The sequence below is a fragment of the Lampetra planeri genome, chromosome 17, assembly GCF_965212315.1.
Source record: "Lampetra planeri chromosome 17, kcLamPlan1.2.h2, whole genome shotgun sequence".
In the NCBI taxonomy this organism is placed as follows: domain Eukaryota; kingdom Metazoa; phylum Chordata; class Hyperoartia; order Petromyzontiformes; family Petromyzontidae; genus Lampetra; species Lampetra planeri.
The window spans coordinates 10,865,076-10,887,648 of NC_136123.1; the positions used below are offsets into that span (position 1 = coordinate 10,865,076).

Sequence of the window (22,573 nt, forward strand, 5' to 3'; positions counted from 1 at the left end):
TCAAAAGATCACATGCAGAAAAATTGTAAAAAAAACATCTAGTCTTTATTTCCGTAAGTAGCTCTGCGCTTCTATCCACAGCGACGCTATTAAAATGTTTCAGAGGGTTTGCATTGTGCCACAGATTACAGGAGGAATGAGCCACTTTCAGAAGAGATTCATAAATCCACTATCTTTTTGTGTATTTCAGGGTCAATGGTCCCACGGATTATGGGAAGAGTCATAATCACGAATTACAGGAGTGTGTGAATGATTGGATTGTGTATTTGTGGATGTCTGATGCAACAAAAAATTATCAACTTGATAATAATCAAAGGTGTGTAGCTCTAGTTTTTAATGAAATCACGTGGCCCGGATCGTATCATGAATTCCAAAAGTCAAACAAAGCTGGTCCGAGCCACAATTAGAGGGAATCGGTCCTAATCTGTCAGTCAATCTGATCTGACAGTTTTAATCATACCTTTATCATAATGTAATAGCAAATCAATAAAAAACACTAACAGATACTAATACATTTGTACTAGACTAATAAAAATATAATAGCATTTATTTAGAATTCAACAAGTAACATGATAACATTTTTAAATCACTGAAGAGTAAAGTTTTGTCGAGATTAGTAGAGATTAGCAGCTGCCTGCATGTTTGTTTGGCAATAGGGTAAGATAAATTATCGTAAAATTAATCAATATGATTAGGCATGCAGGAATGCAATATAGCACGTGATAACCAATCATGTGACAGTATATATCATGAATCTGGAAATGAACTGATCATCGATGCCAATCTGAACAAGAGACGATCGAGCGAAGCAGACCCAGAGGAGGCTGGGGTGTCTTTAGAATAAAACCCTTTGTGAGACTGTCCCACTCGCTTACAGAGCTGACTGCAGATCTAAAAACCAACTCATTGTTGAGTCTCGCGGCTCGTTCTATGCTCTGCGCATCAATGAGTCTGCTTGCGACCTCCGTGCTGTGTTGCGCATCGTGAAGAGTCCGCTGCACTCCAACCACCCATCAACTACACAACCCAGTCTGTGGACAATACAATAGTGACGGTCAAGATGGCAGTTTCCAGAGGTGTGGACTCGAGTCATGTGACTTGGACTCGAGTCAGACTCGAGTCATGAATTTGATGACTTGCGACTCGACTTGGACTTGCATAACAATGACTTTGTCCCACCTCTGGCAGTTTCTAACTTGAAGGCAATGCATTCTCCCGGTCTACCATTTTAGTTTGATCAACCTGGAATCAATGCAAAACTTGAGACCCTGGCACCAACGTCGGTGGCAGGTGTCGATGTTCATCACACAGCTGCCGAATAAGACATCGCGGCTCGACTACATTAACACGTTGATTTTCAAATCATGTTCGGACGTGCTTGTGCCGCTGATTGTTTACCTGGTAAATATTTCGTTCAGCGAGGGCTGTTTCCTAGGCCAGTAGATAACACCACCCCTGAAAAAAAATTGGTTTGACCCTGCAAACTATTGCCTGATCTCAAACCTGAGTATGATTTAAAAAATAATAGAGCGCCTTTGTCTGAAGAGGTTACTTGCCTCACGTCGCTGCAATGGGCAGATTCAACCCGATTGCAGTCGGCGTATCGGAAGTTCCACAGCACTGAGACTGCTCTACTAAAGATCACCGATGACCTCTATAAGGTCATGGAGGACTGGTGTGCCACAGCATTGGTTGGCCTCGATCTGCCAGCTGCTTTCAACACCATCGACCGTGAGATACTCAGTTTAACGCATAGGCTTTCGCGACCAATATTATCCATAACAGAGTTTTTGGGGTATTATTGTGTAAACATAAAGGTATCAGTTTAACACACAGACTTTCGCGACCAATGTAATTTATCATGCAGGTTTTAATGTATTGATAAAACCCTTCACCACCTGAAACAGCCAGTTAGTAAGGTTTGTCACGTAAACAAAACATGCCAATTAGTTACTAGTTCAGCATACCGGTGTGTTGTAGAGTAAGCCCAGAATATGTCGTTTGATCGCCACGTGCAAAAATAAAAGCAGGTCCTGCAATTTTCATATCAGGGTTCTACGACACATTTGACCACAATTGAGTGGTGGCATAGCCAACATGTTGGTGTGTAGCATGAAATCGACAAGGCTTGAGTATTGAAAATCACTACTTTAACCATCAAACAAAGACAGTCACTGCATCACACGCTTTCAGATGTGCTTCTGCGGCCATCTGGAATGCTCTTCCTTCTAATATTAGGGAGCCACTGGAGCTATGCACTTTTAAACGTAAACTGAAAACAAATTTTTTTTAACTGCTTTTTTATTCTAAAATAAATGTATTCCACATCCTCCCTCACATTATACATTGCAACATCCTGACGTTCTGGACGGCATTACCAAGGGCATCGACGATATCAGGCAAACCGGACTCATCAACACCTGGTGGGGGGAGGGGAAGGAATTTTCTTTGGAGGAGGTGGGGGACTTGGCCAGGTCATTGCTGTTCTGAGCTCAGGTATTGAAGACTGTTTTAAGGTTTAGAAATGGACCCCATGTACGTGTATGTTCTTCTTCCTTGTCTCTGAGCTTATAGCTCGAGATTGGGCCTACGGATTGAGTATTTTAAAACTGCTTTTTGTGTTTAGTTTGTTATCCTTCCCTCACGCCTACAATTATCCCGGTTGGCTATGTGTGGTGCTGTACATGCATACATATCTATGTAAATTGGGTGTAAATGTTACATAAAAACTAATTAAAGAGAAAGAAGCAAATCTCTAAAACCCATGGCAGTAAAAAAGGGAATAACATTTATTCTTGTGGCAACTCGTTTTCCTGAATCGTGGGAAATCTTTAAATGGCGATGCTGGTGCATTGCTACAAGTTTAATGTCAATTTAATTGATTGCAGTGTAAAAATTGCAGTTATCATGCTATGCAAGCCAGGACAATAAAAAATGTTGCTTTTATTGACAGTCCGGTATTATTACGTTTTTACCAAGTCAACATTTTAGTTTTATATTAAATTGTAATCATATTTTAAACCTGTTGTGTGTTTACTTTTTATACTGTTTTTATCTGACTTGCTGCCGCTGAATGATTTCGAGGTTTTACTGCTTCCCTGCACGAAAAGCGATTCATATCAAATGTAAAAATAATTTCAGATTGTAGCAATGTTATGTCAATCTCTCGAACCGGCAAATCAAATGTATTAAGTACCATGCAATTTTAGATTATGGCCCAATCCAATGGAAAACCACTAATGATAGTATTACGACAATAGTGATATCTTTTTTTCCACTGAATAACACAGCATCCATTATTTCACTTTAATGAAAGCGTTGTTTCCACACAGGCTATTTGTATTGGTTCAGTGAATAACCCTCGTCACTAACGGGTTCACGAGTGACCGCTTTGCATCCCACATAATCCTTGTAGAAGAGTGTCTTCTCTATTGTGTGGGTTTGCCCTTGGAGGGACATTACACACAACTGTCCAAGCAGCATGCAAATAAAGTAATAATGTAAATAGCCCATTGAGAAACGCTAAATCATGCTAAAAGCGTCTCTAACGCTCAGCACATTCTCGTCGCGCATTCTCGTCGCGCTCCGCACGTTGAAGTGTGCGTTTGCAGGTCACGACTTGGAAGTGGCCAAGCTCGAGGCCTTTGTTGTTGCTGCGCTGGTCCGCTGGAGCGTTCCACTCAATGGGGGCTGTGATTTGGAAAAGCCCGGTCATCTTTTAGTCCGTTGACTTTAGCAACAAGGTCACCCCCGAGCAGCAGATCTCAATTGCCGTCGTTTTGGGTCCTATTCGCCGGACACGTGTATCTCCGACAAAGAGCGAGGTGTGTGCGCGTGCAGGTGTCTGTGTGTGCCATTGCGGTCGGGCGTGGTACTGGCCACCCACCCCCTCGTGTGCCGTTCTGGCCTTCATAAGTGCTCGCGAACAGCACTTGCCCCAAGAGTCGGTTAAGGTTATACGGGGGATCTTTGTCTTTCTTTTTCTTTGCAAGGGGAGCGGTAGTGTAGCATTTACCGTGCTGCACTACGAAGCCGGCGACCCGAATTTGATTCCCGCTCACGGCCAACACCAGTGACGATTATCTGAATCGGTCCTGGGCCTCTCCTAGGTCGACTCAACCCCAAATGAGTACCTGATGCAGTGTGTAAAACATCGCCACTGACGATGAAGCGGATCTTTGTATTTGCAAGTGTTCATAGGGAGTCCCATGTTGGATATCCGGCCATGATACACAATGTGAGTGGGAAATGGCTTCTAAACCTGATGCAGCTTAATATGAGCACACTGTAGGATTTGTGCTGGGGGAAACAAAAGAAAGCCACGAGTGTTGTTGGCCACACCAATGACTCAGGTGTTATGTGGTCTTAACAGGTGCTTGCTAACAGCTCTTGTCTTGACAACTTGTAAACCTAAAAAGGGGAGAATATTGATTTTTGTGTGTGGAACCATAACTTCGATGTAATGGCCCATCGAGAATCGGAAACCTGGCCACGCCCGTCAGAGGAAACTGCTATCTGTGCTTGGGTTGATGGCAATGCCTCTTCAAAGCAACGGCTATGGTGCTTGCTTCACAACTGCCTCGTAGCAGATGTGCTGTTGCAACAAGGCTATAAAGTCTTCATTTTTCCTTTTTAATGGAGCCAATGAGCTATTCACATATTCCAATACCTAGGAAATATTCAACACTCTTAAATCACATTTCCCTTTGTACAACAAATATTATTATATCATTTGAAACGTGCCATTGCAGTGTCACAATAATACTTTGGTATGATTCAGGACATAGCGTGTCCATCCATACATCAGAGTATGCGATTTTTTCACAAAAACAACAAAACTGTTAAACCAATTGCTTTGAGAGTTAACGTACAGCTTACTAATGCCAATTTCCAGCCAGATTATTGCACGTTTTGGAAATAAATATTGGCAATTAGTGCATAAGTTCTGAACACATGCGTGTTGGTATAAGCTAGCTTACGACTAACTTGTATGTATGTCTGTGCGTTTCCGAGGATAATTCTTGGTACATCTGAAGCTCCTGATAAAATGGAGGCTCTGTTAACAGCTCGCTTTGCCGCCTTTTTTCTTTGCAATGCGACAAAACTGTAGCCCATCGCATATTGTACAATTAATTTCAGCAATACATTAGCGCAGCTGCAAGGTATGTTATTTGTTATTGCATTGAAATGTATACCTACTCACTAGCATTCATGGAGGACCGTGCTCAAGAATTCAAGAAAATGGGGTTGCTGAAGGACTGCACATAATGGGTTTGTGCCAGCACAACACTTTCACTCACGTGAAAACAACCCGTTTACCAGCATGTTCATTTAAAATCGACCTTGTCACGATTGCGTACATACTCCTGCAACCTTCAGCCGTAGAAAGTGGGGTTACCTAGGTTTATGACGGCACTGTGCTCTCACGTGAATCAAAACAAGCCCAGCGGTCATTGAAGAGCCATTCCTAGTAAACTTTAGAGCATTCAGTATTTCAAGTGAGCGTCCAGAGGATCTCACTTATTGCTCTTGCTTTGCGCATGTTTTCCGGTGTTTCTCTGTGGAGGCCCACTCACATGTTCTGCTATAATTTTAAACATATTTCCCTAAAAGTAATCACATGGTGCTTGTTTTGCAAGCACATACCTAGGATATGCTTCTTGGACTATATCATTATTTCATTCATTAATAAATTTGTAACTCACAAATTGAACTCAAAGGACATTCAGAGGTACGGGAGAATACATTAAAGACAAAGTTGTAAGATTCTGACTAAGAGGTCAACGCCGATGTACTTATTTTAGCTGTCCATCCTCCAGACTCTGGTTGCAATCAGGAACATAGTTGGGTAACAATTGTAGAATGTATAGGGCAGTCATCACCTCTCTTATTTATACAGCAGATACATGACCACTGTACTATTGGCACCTGAGACATCTTGACAGGGTTCAAGTGCCATCTTAGGTCCCTGATGATGATTCCCTGCAGGACAGGGTATTCAACATGTAGGCCCAGCTTTATAGGGCTGGCCATGTTGTCAATGTGTATGCATGTGTAGTGCTCGACTTGACACGACAGCTTCTTGCTTTTCTCTCTCACTTTATTTCGCTTATACCGATCAACATTCCTCCAGCTAGCACCAATCAACATTCCTCCAGCTAACACCGATCAACATTCCTCCTCCGCGCTCTTCGCTCGCCACGTTCCGCCGGCCTCGCTCGCTCCGCGTCTCTCCGTCGACTCTCCTCTCCACTCTCCCCGTCACAGTTCAGCCGCTCTTTATCAGCTCCACCGTCACACTCAGCCGTATCTCTATCAGCTTCTCCGCCACACTCCAGCCGCTTCTGCTGGCATCTCATTTGCTACCTTATACCTTACCACTCCTACCTGATACTTCTCCACTGCTACCCTACACTTCTCCACTGCTACCCTACACTTCTCCACTGCTACTAGCTCCGCTGCTTCAACTCCAACATCCTCCGTCTCCTCCCAGGCGCAAACTCTTGTCTGCTCCAAAAACCCCTCTCTTTATCCCCGAGCCAATTAATTTTCAATTAATCTGTGGCATCCCCCGCAACGCCACTCGCCCCCAGCCCCCGCTGGCACCTGCCATGTTTTCCCAGACAATGCGGCGCCACTTAGCGACAACAACAACTTCTCGGCCAATCAGCGCCCTGCGTCTTTAATCACCCCTTACCACCTGCTACTGTCCTCAGACAGCGTGGCACCACTTTTGGACAATAAAAACTCCCAGCCAATCAGCGCCTTGTGTCCTTAGTTGCCCCCTACCCGTCTCTGACCTTCTCCCTACACCTAACGACAACAACACACTCGACCTCGTTTGCTCCCACTGTACGCCGCACGCGCGTACACCCACTCTCGCGTGTGGCGCGTATTTTCAGGCACTACACACATGTGTAGTTACATTGAATGAGTCACTGTAGTGCGTACTGCTGGGAGATTAGTAGACAATGGAATTAGGGGTAGCAACCCGTTCTACCAGTTGGACCTGTGGGCAAGGCACGGAACCCTCTGGGGGATCCAGAGGGGTGCGGGGCCGAGGGCGGAGCCTGGCCACGCTGGGCAGGATAAAAGGCGAGATCCGACTCACAGACGGGGCTGCTGTGATCTGGAATGGAACTTGTCGTGCTGTCGTCGTCATGATCGTCGCCTTCTTCAAGCTGTGCGTCTGGCAGCATGTTGAATGTCCCGACCCGGTATGTAGTTATCCCCTAAGGCTGTGAAGGCCATAATGAAAGAGAGAGAGAGTGCGTACCTCCTACTAGTGTCTGTGAATTAGTACACTACACATGTATCATCTATGTATGCATGTTGAACTTCTTTTGCACCGTATGTAGCCAACCATGTTAATCGGAGGTGTGGGGGGAGGACAACAAACTGAACACAAAAAGCAGTTCTAAAGAAATGAGCTTTCAATCTAGATTTAGAAGTGCATAGCTCTAGTGGCTTCCCTTTATCGGAAGGAAGATCGTTCAAGATGGCTGCAGAAGCGCATCTAAAAACACATGCAATGAACATCTTTATTTGATAGCGAGCCAAAAGCCGTTGCGATAATAACCTGAGTTCGCGTGATGGTTTATGCTTCTTGATGAGATTAGCAAGGTATTGTGGTTCATTTGTGGCAAGCACTTTGTGTGAATGAGTGCAACCTCATAATGTATTCGTTCGGCAACCGGAAAACAATACAGCTCTGAGCACTGGACATGAAAGGTCAGATCAGACACGTGCCAAATAGTTGTATACACATTGCAGCTTGGTAATGTTTTTGCCTTTTGGAGTAGTCTCCATAGTCCCTTTGTCCCTACAGTGTCGGAGGCTTTGGTGAGCTCAATGAAGGTTAGAACAGTGCTTGGTGATCTTCAATGCACTTCTCTTGTAGTTGTCTGAGAGTTAAAATCATGTCTGTTGTGCCACGACCTTTCCTAAAACCACCTTGGCTTTGTGGTAGTATTTTGTTTGTAATGGTTGTATTGATTATATTAAGAATGAGCTTGGCTAAATATTTACCTGGAATTGAAAGGAGATAAACGAATTGTGCTTGTTACAGTCTACGCTATTTCCATTTTTTTTAAAGAGAACTACCACCACGACATCTTTCAGGTCCTGTGGTAGGACTCCAGAACTCTCTGAAGAGGTGCCATAGTTCTTCAACAATAACATATCCTCCAGCTTAAAGTATGTCAGTAAGAATCCCATCTACTCCTGGGGCTTGACCAGATTAGAGTTGTTGAATTCGTGATTGACCTCATCAAATGTGTGCTCACTGTCAAATTCATGCAGGATCTTATGCTGGGCTACTTAATCTAGTTCTCGATCTGAGATTGTGCCAGGTTGACTCGGTATGTCTTTAAAGTATTGTTCCCACTCTCACTGTACAGGCATTGGTGATTTTCACTTTCAAGAGGGGTCTCTGTATGATTAATTGGGCCATGGAATTAGTTAAGTGCATGATAAATAGTTAGATATGATTTGCATCCGGGTAGCTCTGTATTTCGGCTGCCTTATTGTGCCACCATTTACTTTTAATTATCTTATTTATTTTCTGGAGAGTGGAACATTGTTCAATATGCCAGGTAAAACCATAACTGGTTTTGGCCTGCCTTCATATCTGCATCTTCAGTTTCCTCACTCTCCCACTCCCAGCCCCGCCCACTTCCCCTCCCCACCCCGGCATTTTTTGCCGTACTTGTGTCCTCCCTATCCCACACTCCCACCCTCCCTGGCTCCTAACCCTCCCACTCCCAGTCCCGCCCAATTCCCCTCCCCACCCCGGCTTTTTTGCTGTGCTTGTTGCTTGCTTGTAGCCTCCACTCCCCCTACCCCACACCCCCACCCTCCCTGGCTCCTCCCCCCTTATCTTGCCTATATGGCCTCTTGTTGTAGCAGTCCCTTTTGCCCACTTCAGCAATTGTTTCTTGCTGTGGTTGTCCAACCTGATGACGGGCGCTTGTGTTGCGCCTGAAACGTCATGATTTAATGTATTATATTTTATACTTGCGTTACTTTGCTTGAGTTTCTTTGGTAGAAGTGGCATAGTCTTACACTTTGGAGTGTTTTATATTAAGGTTTATATTTGATCTTACAAGACAATGGTCAGTGTCCCCAATCGATCCTCTTATTACTTGTGATGTAGGTGTCTTTATTAAATCACTTAGTAGTGTAATAACATAAATCTATAAAGTTGCAATGCCTTGACCTAGGGTGCATCCAGGTTGTTTTGTAATGGTAAGCTGACAGAGCATTAGAGATGAGAGGCCATGCACTGAGCAGAGCCCCAGGAGGAGTTGAGCATTGCCTTCCAATGATGCCAGGCCAGATGTTGTGTTCGGTCCCCACCCTTGCATTAAAGTCCCCTAGTCATAGGATCATTTCAGCCCTCTTAATAGACGATACAATCTGGCCAAGTTCATTATATTTTTATCTTTGTCGTTTCAGGGTTATTCAAGATTGGGAAATAAGCAGAGACAACTCTGATGTGCCGATTGTTCTTAAGAGAAAAGGCACAGTACCGAGAGTATATCTGAAATCCCATTGGGATGTGATGGCCACCTCCTGGAAAGGGAATTATTGACGGCAAATCCCACCCCTGCAACATGTCTCTCTCCTGTGAGTCTTCCTGACCAGAGGAAGGTGTATCCTCATGTTCCCAGGTCTTCAGTGAGCTGCCCTTCTCTAGAAAACAAACGTGTTTCGGAGAGAGCAGCGATGTCTATGCCATGGCAATTGAGTTCCCGTGTGAGGAGTGCAGTCATTCGTTTTGGACGGGGGCAAAACTCGGTCAACTCGGGCACCAGCGTTCCAAGTTATAATTACAAGTGTCTGTACAAGTTCATACTGCTGCATTAGATATGTACCAGCCGCGACTAACTGATCACGTGCGGTTTGGAGTAAGCGTTGCTTTTGAGCCACCTTTTCAAGGCTTTTCCCCAGATTGATGTGGGCAGTGCCTCCCTTAGCAGGGCTGCCCAGTCAATTGGGCTACTGCCCTGCAGATAAATCACTCCTGTAGATGCTGCACGACCCATCTCCCCAAGCTGCCTGTATGTGGCTTTGTTGCTACATCTTCCAGCATCATCAGCCCTGCTCATCCCTCGCTTGCAGGACTTCTGTTGAAAGATGGAGAGATGTGACACACCATATACACACAAGTGATGCGTGGATTGATTAAAGTGGTTGGGAGCTTGCACAGTGTCCTCACCACACTCTCTTTGCTTTCTCACCAATATTCAACAGCATGGAATTAACCCAGGATGATGGTGGTGGGTTTGAAGGTTATTTATTAGGAGTTCCTTCTTGACAGGTTGCCTTCCAAGGCTAAAAAGCCTCTGAATGTGTTGTGGATGCCGTTGTCTAATGAATTGAATTAGCTCATCCAACGTCGATGGCATTTCCTCCATCAGGGTCCCACTACCCAACCCAAGCGCTCGTCCACCTTAAGCCATTAGCACTTCTTGGGGGGCCGGGTTGTATGTATGTTGAACTTCTTTCACATCGTACGTAGCCAACCGTGCTAATTGTAGGTGCGGAAAATACAGTGCTGCCTGCCTACTAGTCTTCCATCCTACAACTAACCTATTTACAAACCTATTTGTCTCCCTACAGAATATGGCTACTTCAAATATATATGTACTTTTTCACAATCTCATACGATGGTGCATGTAGGTGTAGAGGTGTAATTGTGTATGGGCACGGATGGCTAACAAACACAAGGGGCGTGGTTAGGGCCGTACACAGAGGAGGTGCTCACACCGACGTCCGCACCTGCATCCCCCACGGGCCCCTCCTGGGGGCCGAGTACTATAAAAGGTGGTGAGCCGGAGGGCTCGAGGTCGAGTATCAGCTTAAACCAGCGAAGAGCGAAGACCAGCTAGAATAGGCCCCGGAGCTCCCCTGGCTCGCTGTCCTTGTCAGGGCCGACCAGGGCAAGCCGGTGGCGTGGCCCCGAGAGCCCAGACTGACGTTCTTATAAGAGCCGGTCTGGAGACTCAGGGTGCCGGGATCCCAGCTTGACCAGGGCTGGGATAGGTAGCCTCCCCTAGCTCCGTAGTGGAGGACTCGGGCGTAGGTTAGTGGGGTTAGATGTTGTGTCTCCCTGTTAGACGAGTGAAGGGGACGATACCCCTCTAAGTGCTGTGTGTACCCGTTACTGTGCACGAGTTTGTGTTAATAAATAAGTGTGCCTCCGACCCCGTCGTCAAAGCCTCCTGAATACTTACTACATAGGTATGTGATGAAATGTACATTTCATTTGATGTAAAAAAATGATAAGAACTCCATAACACAGATTTGTTTTTGTTAGATTGTGTAAATATGTAAATGTTTCATTAAACCCGCTCCACCCTACATGGCCAATTAGTAAGATTTGTCACATAAACAGAACATGCCAGTTACGAGTACAGCACACCAGTGTGTTGGAGAGCAAAGCCACAACATTTACAATATAAGTCGACGTTTTGCCATTAATTATATCAGATATAATAAGAGCTATTTTCATTACCGGGAGAGAACATGTCATTAGATTTCATAAACTGTTGCCTGAGTGATTTGATCTTTTGATAACCCCAAAAACAGTGCACGTTTTAAAAACTCAAAGTAAAAAATCTGATGATAAAATGGGATGAGGTTATGACAAACAAGGGTGGAGGAGGTACCCAAGGAGTTGCCCAAGGAGCTACCCAGAGAGTTACCCAAGCTTCCCACAGAAGGAGTGAAACGGTTTACCATAAACGCGAGGGTAGTAAAACGATTAGCTTCGCCTCATGCTGGAGGCACTCAACGTACGGTGTTGCTTATTCCAAGGCAAGTGGGCAGCATTTCTTGGGGATATTGTCAAGTGAGGGCTGAAAAAGCGCAAGCTAAACGGAACGTAATCTCACCACAGTGCACGTATTTCTAGGTGTGCAGTGAGTAAATGTAATGAATCCAAGAAATCATTACAAATTATATTTAATTTTTGCCTTTCAGGAGTCCGGAGGCAGGGCACCAACGCGAGTCCGTGACTGTGGGGACAAGACTCATGGGGCCGAGCCAAGCGAGTCTCCCAGAGTGAGTCTCCAGGATGGAGTCCACGCTCTGAAAGAGCGCGCAGGTCGGACTCCGCGTGGGGTGGAGCAACCGACGAGGGTGAGGCGGTGCCCACGTGACGTGAAGTCTCATCTCGGATGGTGATTGTCGGTCTCCGTTCGATGTGCAATTGTGTGTACAACTGACTGATGAAGTGGTGGTAAGGAACAAAAAACCTTGCTCCTATAAAAGGGCGCCACAGTGGCGATATGTTAACTACCTCGCCTGGTATACAGGAGATCGTGGGTTGATCCCGACCCTAGCGTCTGTATGGTTGGAGTTTGCGTGTCTCTCCTCGTGGTCGCCTGGAGTTTTTTCTAGTTCCTCCGGTTTTTCCCTCCACATTTAGAAACGTACATTTAGAATATTTGGCTGAACATTTCCACATGATAAGCTAACTTCGTTGAGCTATCATTTGTGGCTAGGTCGTTTCTGAAAAAGAGCTTTATACCTCGGTGGGCCTTACCTGGTGAAATAAAAAAAAATAGTTTACAGTTTAAAAGCATCATCTGTGAATATGCTACAGTGAGGATATAATACGCTGTCTGTGAAACCTTTGTGAAACACACTCCCTCCTGTACAAAAGTGTTGTTGTTGTTAACCCCTGTGTTATTTTAATATAAGATATTGTTGGCATGTTTGTTTATCGTGGGTTTCTAGAAAGTGAGGGTTGGGTAATTAAACTCTCTCAAAATCTTAATCTCCAGTATGTGTGAAATTTCTCTCGACCAACCCATGGTTATATCAATCAACCACTTTTCAAATAATCATTCCGATTGTGACAACGTATATCTTTTGTACACATTTCTGCTGATGGTCTATATAGCATGACATTTGCATTGGTGGTTGTGTTACACTGGCCTTGGCTACCCTAACACAAAAGCAGAAATCGCGGTGAAGGAAAGAAGGGATTTATGACAAGGCCCAAGTACTTATGAAAAATAAAACCCCGATTCAAATACTCACGCCACATTTCAAGGCACAGGACATCAGGTTGACTGACTCGGTTGCCTCGACCTTTCATAAATGCTGCACATATATATCCTTGAACAACAGACTTATTGCAGCCATGTCGCATGCACCCCCTGTGGGAAAGCTCTCCACAATTACCTAACATCAGTAAAGCATCCTAATTACATTTAGTCGCATATCTGCAATGCTGTGTTTAGGGCTCATATGGGGCCATTTTATTTAATTTTGGTGAGTGATGCTGTTGGAAGAGCACTTGACTGACAGGAAGTTTCTGAGGAGTTACAATCCTGATCTGGTGATCAAATAAGTACATGTACCACGTTGTGAAAAAAGCCAACAAGGTTGCATTAGAGAGATTGGTCCCTGCCATTGGAATATAGACTTTCTGCCCCTGCCACAGGGCTGCCAATGGAGATGATAACATAATTGAGACACTATATATATTTAGCTAGAGTTCATGTTTCCAAAATAATTATTAAATGTTATTTCATTAATTATTTCTGTAAATATGTTCAACGGGCAGGGAATTCTCGGGCATTGGCAGCACAATTTATGGTGTGACAAGGCATACACATGGTGAGTAAATTCACAAGATAGAATCACGTGCAAAGCCAAGTATTTGTATGATTAAGGGCTGACCTAAAAACATATCTGGAAGAAATGTCAATTCGAGATGCTGGTATTAATAGAGCAACAATTTGTAAGAATGAAACCTCTATTACCTCCAAAAAACCTATATTATGAAGAATGAAACTGCAGCTGAAATAAATAGAAATTGAAAATTGATTGTGATTTACTAGTGAACAAAAAATAAGTTACGAGATTTTTTTTGGTAAAACAAACATTTACCAGCAATTTGTATTTGCTAATCTTCAAATATATCTTCAGGAATATCGATATGTGTGCATTAAAATATACAAAATATGAAAGCAGACATGAGATTTATATTCAGGGCAGTGATTAGAAGATTGATTGGCTTCGATTTAGTTTTTTTCTGGCAATTCCAATCGCTGAATAAATGTGCAAAAGTTACATTCAGACATGTTTTGTGTAAAATATTTTATGCTGGAACACGTTCCTTTGGAGTGGGCAGGTAGGAACTTGGTTGGATAGCACATTCGTGCACGACAGACAGACAAATAATCCCTGGTGGGCAGTGTGGAACCTGTTGTTACTACCTGTAGAACAGATAACCCTGATGTCTTTAATTTGGTTGACTATTGCTGAGGTTGATTCCTGGTCATGGCTCACATCAGTGTCAATTGATATATCATCCATATTGTGGCATGAGCATAACCATCCTGCACTGCCCGCTGTGATGAAGTATGATAAAACAATACCCTCACGACCTAAAATGATAGGGAGGCCTTCGTCTATCTGGTGGAATTATATTTATTATTGTATTTACTATCCTGCTTGCATTTTTGGGATGTTTTATATTTTTTAAACAAATCACAAGTTACCAATAATGTTTAATTCCATGACCATTTGTGGAGAATCGCTTGATATATAAAAACACTTTTCTCGCTGCATTCCTGTCTGCCTGGCTGACGTGCCCAAGTGTGGTGCCCAAGTGTGCATGTGCAGTGGTGATGTCACAGCGTCCACCTGCGTTATGACGCCACCGGATCCCACAGCGTTGAACCGTCTTTGTGCGTGCTGATGTCACGCCTACTCCCTGGCCCACCTCCAACCCTAACCGTGTATCCCGTGCATATGGAAAAGAGGAGGGAGAAAGAGGAGAGAGACTGAGGGAGGGAGATACAAGAGGGAGATAGAGGAGAAAGCTAGAGGGAGATGGAGAAGAGATATGAGAGGAAGATTAGCAAGGGCGATAAACGGCTGAGATAGAGGAGGTAAGGGAGTGAATTAGAGGGAGATAGAGGATAAGGGAGAGAGATAGAGGGAGGGAAATGAAGGAGATATTTAAGAGATATAGAAGGGAAGTGAGGGAGAAAATAGAGGGAAATAGAGAAGGGAGATAAAGGATAGAGGGAGGGAGATGGACGAAGAGATGGAGAAGATAGGGGTGGGAAGATAGCCGAAGGGTGTGAAACAGAAGAAAGAGAGAGCAAAGCGGAAAGAGAGTGAGGGAAAGCAACGAGCGATGGGAGACAGGATTAGGGAGAGGGGAAATATTTAGACGAGAAATGGATAGAGATGGGGTGGAAGTGGGTGAGATACAGTGAAAGGGAGGAGAGGTATATACAGTAGAGGGAGAGAGGGATAAAAAAAGCTAGAAACACTCGGTTAAAAATCGAGATTGAGATATACAGCACAGAGGTCAAGAGGTACACATTTTCTTGCTGTGGATTTCACACCTGATGATGATTGCTTGTGTTGCAGTCGAAACGTCGTGAGAATTGTTATAATTTTATATTCATATTATTTTATGATTTCCCTTCTAGGTGACTACCGAAAGAACCAAGAATATAAATAGGTACAGGGCCCCTTAAAAGATAAAATGTTTTTCTAGCTAGCTGACAGGGACGGATGTTGAACTTCTTTCTGTCACACCGAATGTAGCCAATCGTGCTAATCGGAGGTGCGGATGGATGGACGGTCACATCCAAAAGACGTGGAGGTTGCTAGTCGTCTTAAAAATATATATAATAACTTGTATTCCTGCATGGCAAATAACGTCGATAGTTCTAGAGAATGTACAGCCCTTGGTCAGCCCACCAGCAGAGGAGGTCCTCCTCACACCGTGTCGGTCATGGGAATTGTTTGACCATACTTCACCACCGCACTAGTCAGTAGTGAGTGAGGATCAGGACCCTTTCAAATACCACTCACCGCTAATATTCGCTGTGGCCAGAAATAAAAGCTAGGTCAATGGGTTCATATCATGCACGATACGACTACAACATATTTACAGTACATGTAGACTAGGTGGTGAGGTCAATGTGTTGTGCTGATATCATCATAGATTTGAGACTATGGTGTGGCCAGTGGAGCAAATAAATCGCTGGCTCATGTGTATGCTTGTCAGGGGTGTTAGCCCCGTGTTTGCATGAGGTTTCTCCAGTTTCTCTGACTTCCTTCTCAATGCAAGAATAAAAAAAATCCTAAAATCTGAAGCCAGGACTATTCTTCTAAAAGAGTCTCGAAGCTCAGTAAAAGCTATTCTGAAAAAATATATATAATTGTAGAAAAACTGCACAAGCCAAAAGATTGCATATACATTAATTGTGTGACGATTAAGTATTTGTAGTTATTTGTCATTATGTACTCATCAATTACGCGGGGAGAAAATATCTCCACAAAACTTCAAATCTAGAATAGGCCACTTCAATATTGTATCAGTCTCCTTTAGAGGCCGTTAATGTTACCATAGCGTTCAACATGTTTTACCAACGAAACACATTTACGGTAGTGTAAAAATAGCTGTCAAACCTCAGTAAATTTCCTTAAACGGGACATGTTTTTTTCTTGTTATAAAATACCACAAAGCAAAGACATCAAGTAAAAATACAAGCGAGGATATAAACGTACATTGAAGGAAACGTAATATAAAGCAAAATGCATCTACGATGCAACATGCAGCTTATGTTAGAACACGCACGAGCAGTGTGTAAATATTGTAAGCATCAATTGGACGTCACCCTTCTCCTAGGGTTGATTTAATATCCGTGTTAGCATGATAATATAATAGCGACAACCACGTTGTAGTTTACAGTGCCACATTGTTTTCCTCTCGTTATAAAATGAAACAAACCTCATAACCCAAATACAATAACGTATGCGATTTTAGGATTTCAAGAGAAGCGCTTATCGGGGGGGGGGGCGGACAATGGGGGCGGGGGAAGAAGCTGTACCCTTGCTGGAAAGGGTAAAAGCCCATTATTATTTTCATCATCTTGATACTGACAAAAATGATATATATTGGGGAGAATTTCACTCTCACAAGACCTGCTTTCTCCCTCCTGCCCAAATTTAGCTTTTATTTAGAAACCTAAACAACCTTTCACAAATCTTGTACTTTACAAACACGTGAATTGGATTGATGGTCCTTAGGTTTGTGCACTGCGTGATGAGCCACATTACTATTCCACTTGTTTACCCAGGAAGGCCTCACTGAGACTCATGACTCTTTTTAGGAGGGTCCTGGCAAGTTTTGCATTAGGAGGCAATGATTGAAATATCTATATATGGATACCAATTTAGTAATTCACGTGTCATTTTTAAAATTTGAAAAATTTTAACCATGGTCCCAGCACACAATGGCCTACTTTGCGAATTAAGTCATAGGATATTTAGTAATCGCTTTGGATTAGTCAGCGCGCACTTTATTTGGTTAATGCTGCAGTATTAATTGGGGCAGCTGCTGGTTCGAACCATGAATCTCTGCAACAAATGGCGAACCGTGCCACGAGTGGGCCATGTCCACCGCTCCAAAGAAACCCAAAACTAGTTGACTTAATTTCAGAATCAGAATAATTATTCATGCTGGAGGAATCCGACGAGCTATAAAGCTCTTTTTGGTACTGGCAAAGGAGGTATAATGATATAAAGCTCTTTTTCACAAATTATATCAGTAGCCGCGGGTCAAAACATGACAACACCAAACAATACAAAAACCGCGTTCGGAGTGCAAACATAGGAAAGGTAAACAAATCGTTAAAACAAAACAAATACGAATAAATCGAAACTTTTTTATTTTACGATGTAAGGCCCACTGAGCTATTAGCTTCTTTTTCAGAAGCGACCTGGCCACAAATTATAGCCCAACGAAGCGGCTTATCACGTGAAAATTAAACATTAAGTCACCTTCCCATCTTCTTTAGTTTTTCTAAAATACTTACCTAACATCAATTTGCAGACATACAAAAATGTGAGGTATTTTAATTTAAGCTGACAAATAATAATAAACAGCACACGTTTCATTTATATGTCTAAATCTGACCACATTTCAATATAATTTATATAAAGACAATTTATTGTAAATTAACACGTAGAAATACTGCACACGACCACTGAAATTAACTTTCTCTGTTCTATAGTTATGTTACCATAAATAATTTCTACATTTTTTATTGACTCAGACGTAGTCTTAATTCTTCCGTTGTGTCCACACATATTGGCCTGGAACTACATTTCATGAAACTAAGCTTTTAGTTACAGATTAATTACTTGCTCGTGCAACTGTATATAACTAGGGAAATAAATTTACGTTACAAAAAATTAAACTCCAGCCTCATAAGATATTGCCCGAAAGTAATGGTGCATTATTGACTAAATCATCTGGACACCAAAAGCCAACACAGCCAAAGCCAGACCACACATAAGCATGAGGACATTCGTGGCAAGTGAACTTTGGGTTGACTGTGCTGGTCGATCTATTGTAGAGCCTCTGATGAGCACGGTTGGCTACGTACCGTGCGAAAGAAGTTCAACGTACATACATACAGAGCCCAAATCTGGCACCGTCGAGATTTTCATATGTTCAGCCCCTTCAAGGATGGCCTACATGGGAATTTTTTTTAAAAATGACACTGCTGTAGAGAACGCTGTACCCAAATGGTTACGTGACACTGATGAATTATTTTACCCCGAATGTGGCTCTGGTTCCCCATTGGCACGAGTGCATATAAATGATTGGAGGCTGTCTAAAAATAGCCAAATGTTTCAGAGCGAAGACATTGCCATACATAAATGTTTAAAATATGTATCAATTCAATATAATGCTGTGGAGAAAAAAATAGGTATTTTCCCTATCCCACTCATATGCAGTACATCTTTTGGTTTAATACTTAGGGTTCTTGTTCGTTGGCAAGGTGTCGCAGATTGTGTCCACGTACTCAAATGAGCATTGAGTGGAGTTCCTAATCAAGTTTTGGAAATTCCACATTCCTGCAACGAGGAATTATCTCTATATAGGAAACCATGCTTAACTTCCTACAAAGTAGTATGTATTTTATCAACTCTGAAGGGATGATGTGAATCATGTGACGCCTGACCAAGTTTGAAACTCTTAATTTATAAGTTGAGTGCTGCCACAGTGTTTACCCATTTGGGTACCTAATCATCAGCGGCGAATTCAACAAAATGAAGCTCAAAAACAATGCAATGCAAGGGTTATAATCATTGACGAATTGTCTTTAAACTATCTGCTCACTGTATAGAAACAACATTTTTTTTCATGGGCTAACATATATGAATTCATAATCTCACATAGTTCTGGCTCAATATTCAGATGTGGTACACATATCATCAGTTCCCTAGGAATGACTTATTTACTCACAGTCACGATTAATTGTACTTTGTCAGCCTCTGCATAGCTTTCAACTTTAGTGCTATTTTCGTTTTGGATGACTGTTTCTTGTGCATTTGTCATGGCGGAATGAACCGCTTGGAGAAATTGAGAATTCCATTCACCCTAAATGCTCTTTTTTGACCCCAAGCCATGAATAGCTCCCCTGACTTCCCCAAGCGAAGCCTCCCCTGAGGACACAGGGTAAACTGCGCATTAATCTTTGCCTTTCCAAAACGTCCGTGAAACATCACTAGCCAGAGGGGGCTATCCAGATTGAGAACGACAAAAAAAATGTTCAGCAACCCACATCACCTGCGTGCTCACAAACGAGTGTGTTGCATGCGTGTGATCCACTTCAGACAGAGCAGTGGCCACAGTGGGTTTGCGTACTCTGCTGTGATCCTACAAACTTAGATTTGAATCCTGACTGTATACAACACGAGCGGTAACTTGTGTTGAGGACTGGTCTGAACCTTTCCTAGATTGACTACCACTTGCTGTAATGTAAGAACATCAGGAATCTCGCTGGAATGCACGCGGATGTTCCGCGTGATGATAGAAGTATAGTCACAATTTGCAAGCATGTTGCAGAATAATAGGAAACAATCTTTCCTGTTACAGCAGAACTCCAAATGTGTGCTCCAATAATCGGCGCAAATCTTGCAATTCGCGGATTACAAGATTTGTAAATTACCCATTATTCACAACTCCTCTCATAAGCAATGGGACCGTCAATGCTGAAATCTGTAAAAAAAATATTTTTGTGGATCTCTTCCGAGGCGTCAGTACAAAAACATGTTCAATAGTGCATTACACGAGTAGCCTTTGCGGTGGGCCACTGCTTACATAAATTGCTTGATGGACCCCCCCCCCAATAACGCGGATTATTAGAGTTCTGTAAAATAATAATAGTTAAAAATAATGCATTTTATTCATCCAGGAAAGGCTCATTGAGTCACAAGACTATTTTCAGGATGGTCTTGCATTGGAATCTTTATGGCAATCCCATTTATAATTATTTAGTACGTGGGAGGAATTTGGAGTACGCATAGAAAAACCCAAACACATGAGGGGATAATACCCAGAGCCATTTCCCGGCTACCTCAAAGCCCAATGGGTTTGGGAGTTTCAACAATTGTGCAATCCACCAAATGTTTCTGAACCATTTAAAAAGTCTGCATTAACTATGGGCAGTCTTTTTTTACATTAGTGGCCCTAGGCCGGTGGTGAAAACTAAATACTCATTTGGCAGGAACCAGTATTCGACCTGGCGTGCCACCCAAAGCGAAGTGATGGTCTCATTGTCTACCAACGGCAGTGCAATCTGCTGTGCTCGGGCATGCCCGAGGAGTCAGTTGGTTACCATTGTCCCCACATATTTTTCATGCCAATCCACAATGGCCCTCTACACCAGTGCCATCTGTGCTGTGGTATACATCCGTGACGTCTCTCCAAGCTGTTTATGTTTTGTCATAAACTATTGCCGCATCGACACTCTTGAAGGTGGCCCATAGAGGGTGGCCCATAGAGGGTCGCCCATCTCCTACATCATTCAATGTTCCTCGGTCTCTCATCGATATCACAAACCATGGCTTCAGAGTGTCTTCATCCAGGCACGCTGGTAGCTCCTCCAGCATCTCATTTATCCAACTCACTGCAGCCACTGCAACCCGAAAACCTGCTTGAAGTAAACCCAATGTTGTTCTGCTGGTCAATAAGTTGGTGGCACCCTGCACGGCTTGAGTTTGCAGCGATGCAGCACTCCTGCCGCGGTGCCACAACCAATGGCACTGGCGATGATGGCAATCTTGGCTGCGCCGGTAGTGGCTGCGGCCATGTCGGCAGCGATGACAATCTCAGCACCACACTAGAAGCCCCGGCATACTTTATGTCCACCAGCTATGTGTGTCCAAGTCTTTGTCTTTCATTGCTTTTGGCCTTTTTGTCATGTCGTCATGTGATGACGCGAAGCCTACGCGAGCAGGATTGGTAAATTGGTTGGCCGCTACAGCCCCAGGTTTCATGGGCATGGCAAGAGCTGGCCTGATATATCTCCCCACACAGCCCGCTCCTCCTGCACCATCATCGCTCGTCCCCGCTAATGACTCCACTGGGGATGCATCGTATGGCTCTGTACCGTGTCGCCAGACCTGGACACCGACTTGGTGGGGTTGCCCCCTCCAACTCCTCGTCTGTAGCTCCATCTCCTGCATGGGGGAACCACCCCTTCCCGTGAACGTGGGAGATCCGCTAACCTTGTGGGGGGGCGACGGACGGGTGGTGGTGGCCCGCTCCAAACAGACAAGAAGGAGCCCAACCCCCCCTCTCGGGCCTCCCTCCGATTCACTCTATATACCTAGGGGCTCAGCCAATTCACAATTTTAACCTCGGAGCGGGGCGTGGATGGCGAGCACAGGCCCCCTTGGAGTACCCCTCCAAGTGCCATAGCGTATCACCCAGGCTTATGGTCACACACAGTGGGAACGACTCTATACCTCACCACCTCACACGGGTTTAGTACTCGTGTAGTGGTGATACGCGCTGGGTGTATATGTCGTGTGCCAGCGCGTATGTACGGGTGTGTGTGTGGTGACGCGCGCTGACGGGGAGGAGCAGGCGTCAGTGCGCGGGTGGGGGTAGTGCTGCTGATTGGCTGTGTGCCGGTGACGCGCCCAGAGGGGGTGATCGGGTAGCAGCGCGGTGTGATTGGTCGGGGAGTGGAAACACGCGCTGAGCGGAACCGGATCGTAGGGATAGCGCGTGGGGATTGGGTAACTGAGGAGCGGTGCCGACGTTGAGGTCCGCATCCGCTCCGTCTCCAGGGAAGAAGGGGTATATAAGGTGATGCACAGAGGAGCAGGGGGGGAAGTGGAACCATCTAAGAATGAAGACGAAGGTGCAGAGATAGAGCCCGGAGAGGAGAGTAATGGAGAGTAGAGGAGAGTACGGTATAGTGTGTAGCCAGCGAGAGAGAACGGTCTACACGAGCTGAGTAATGTATAGTGTGTAGCCAGCGAGAGAGAACGGTCTACACGAGCTGAGTAATGTATAGTGTGTAGCCAGCGAGAGAGAACGGTCTACACGAGCTGAGTAATGTATAGTGTGTAGCCAGAGAGAGAGAGAATGGTCTACACGAGCCGAGTATGCATACGGTGTAGCCAGGGAGAGAGGAAGGTCTACACGAGCCGAGTATGCATACGGTGTAGCCAGGGAGAGAGAGATGCAAAGTCTACACGAGGCGAGTGGAGAGTGTAGCAGAGG

The 22,573-nt window shown here is 44.1% G+C and overlaps 1 long non-coding RNA gene across 1 annotated transcript; it reads left to right on the forward strand.

Moving 5' to 3' along the window:
• Positions 1–7,122: 7,122 nt before the first annotated feature.
• LOC144723366 (uncharacterized) lies at positions 7,123–13,985 on the forward strand. Its single transcript, XR_013586151.1, has 2 exons — positions 7,123–7,217; positions 11,986–13,985. It is a non-coding gene; the product is annotated as an uncharacterized LOC144723366 (long non-coding RNA).
• The last annotated feature ends 8,588 nt before the right edge of the window (positions 13,986–22,573 follow it).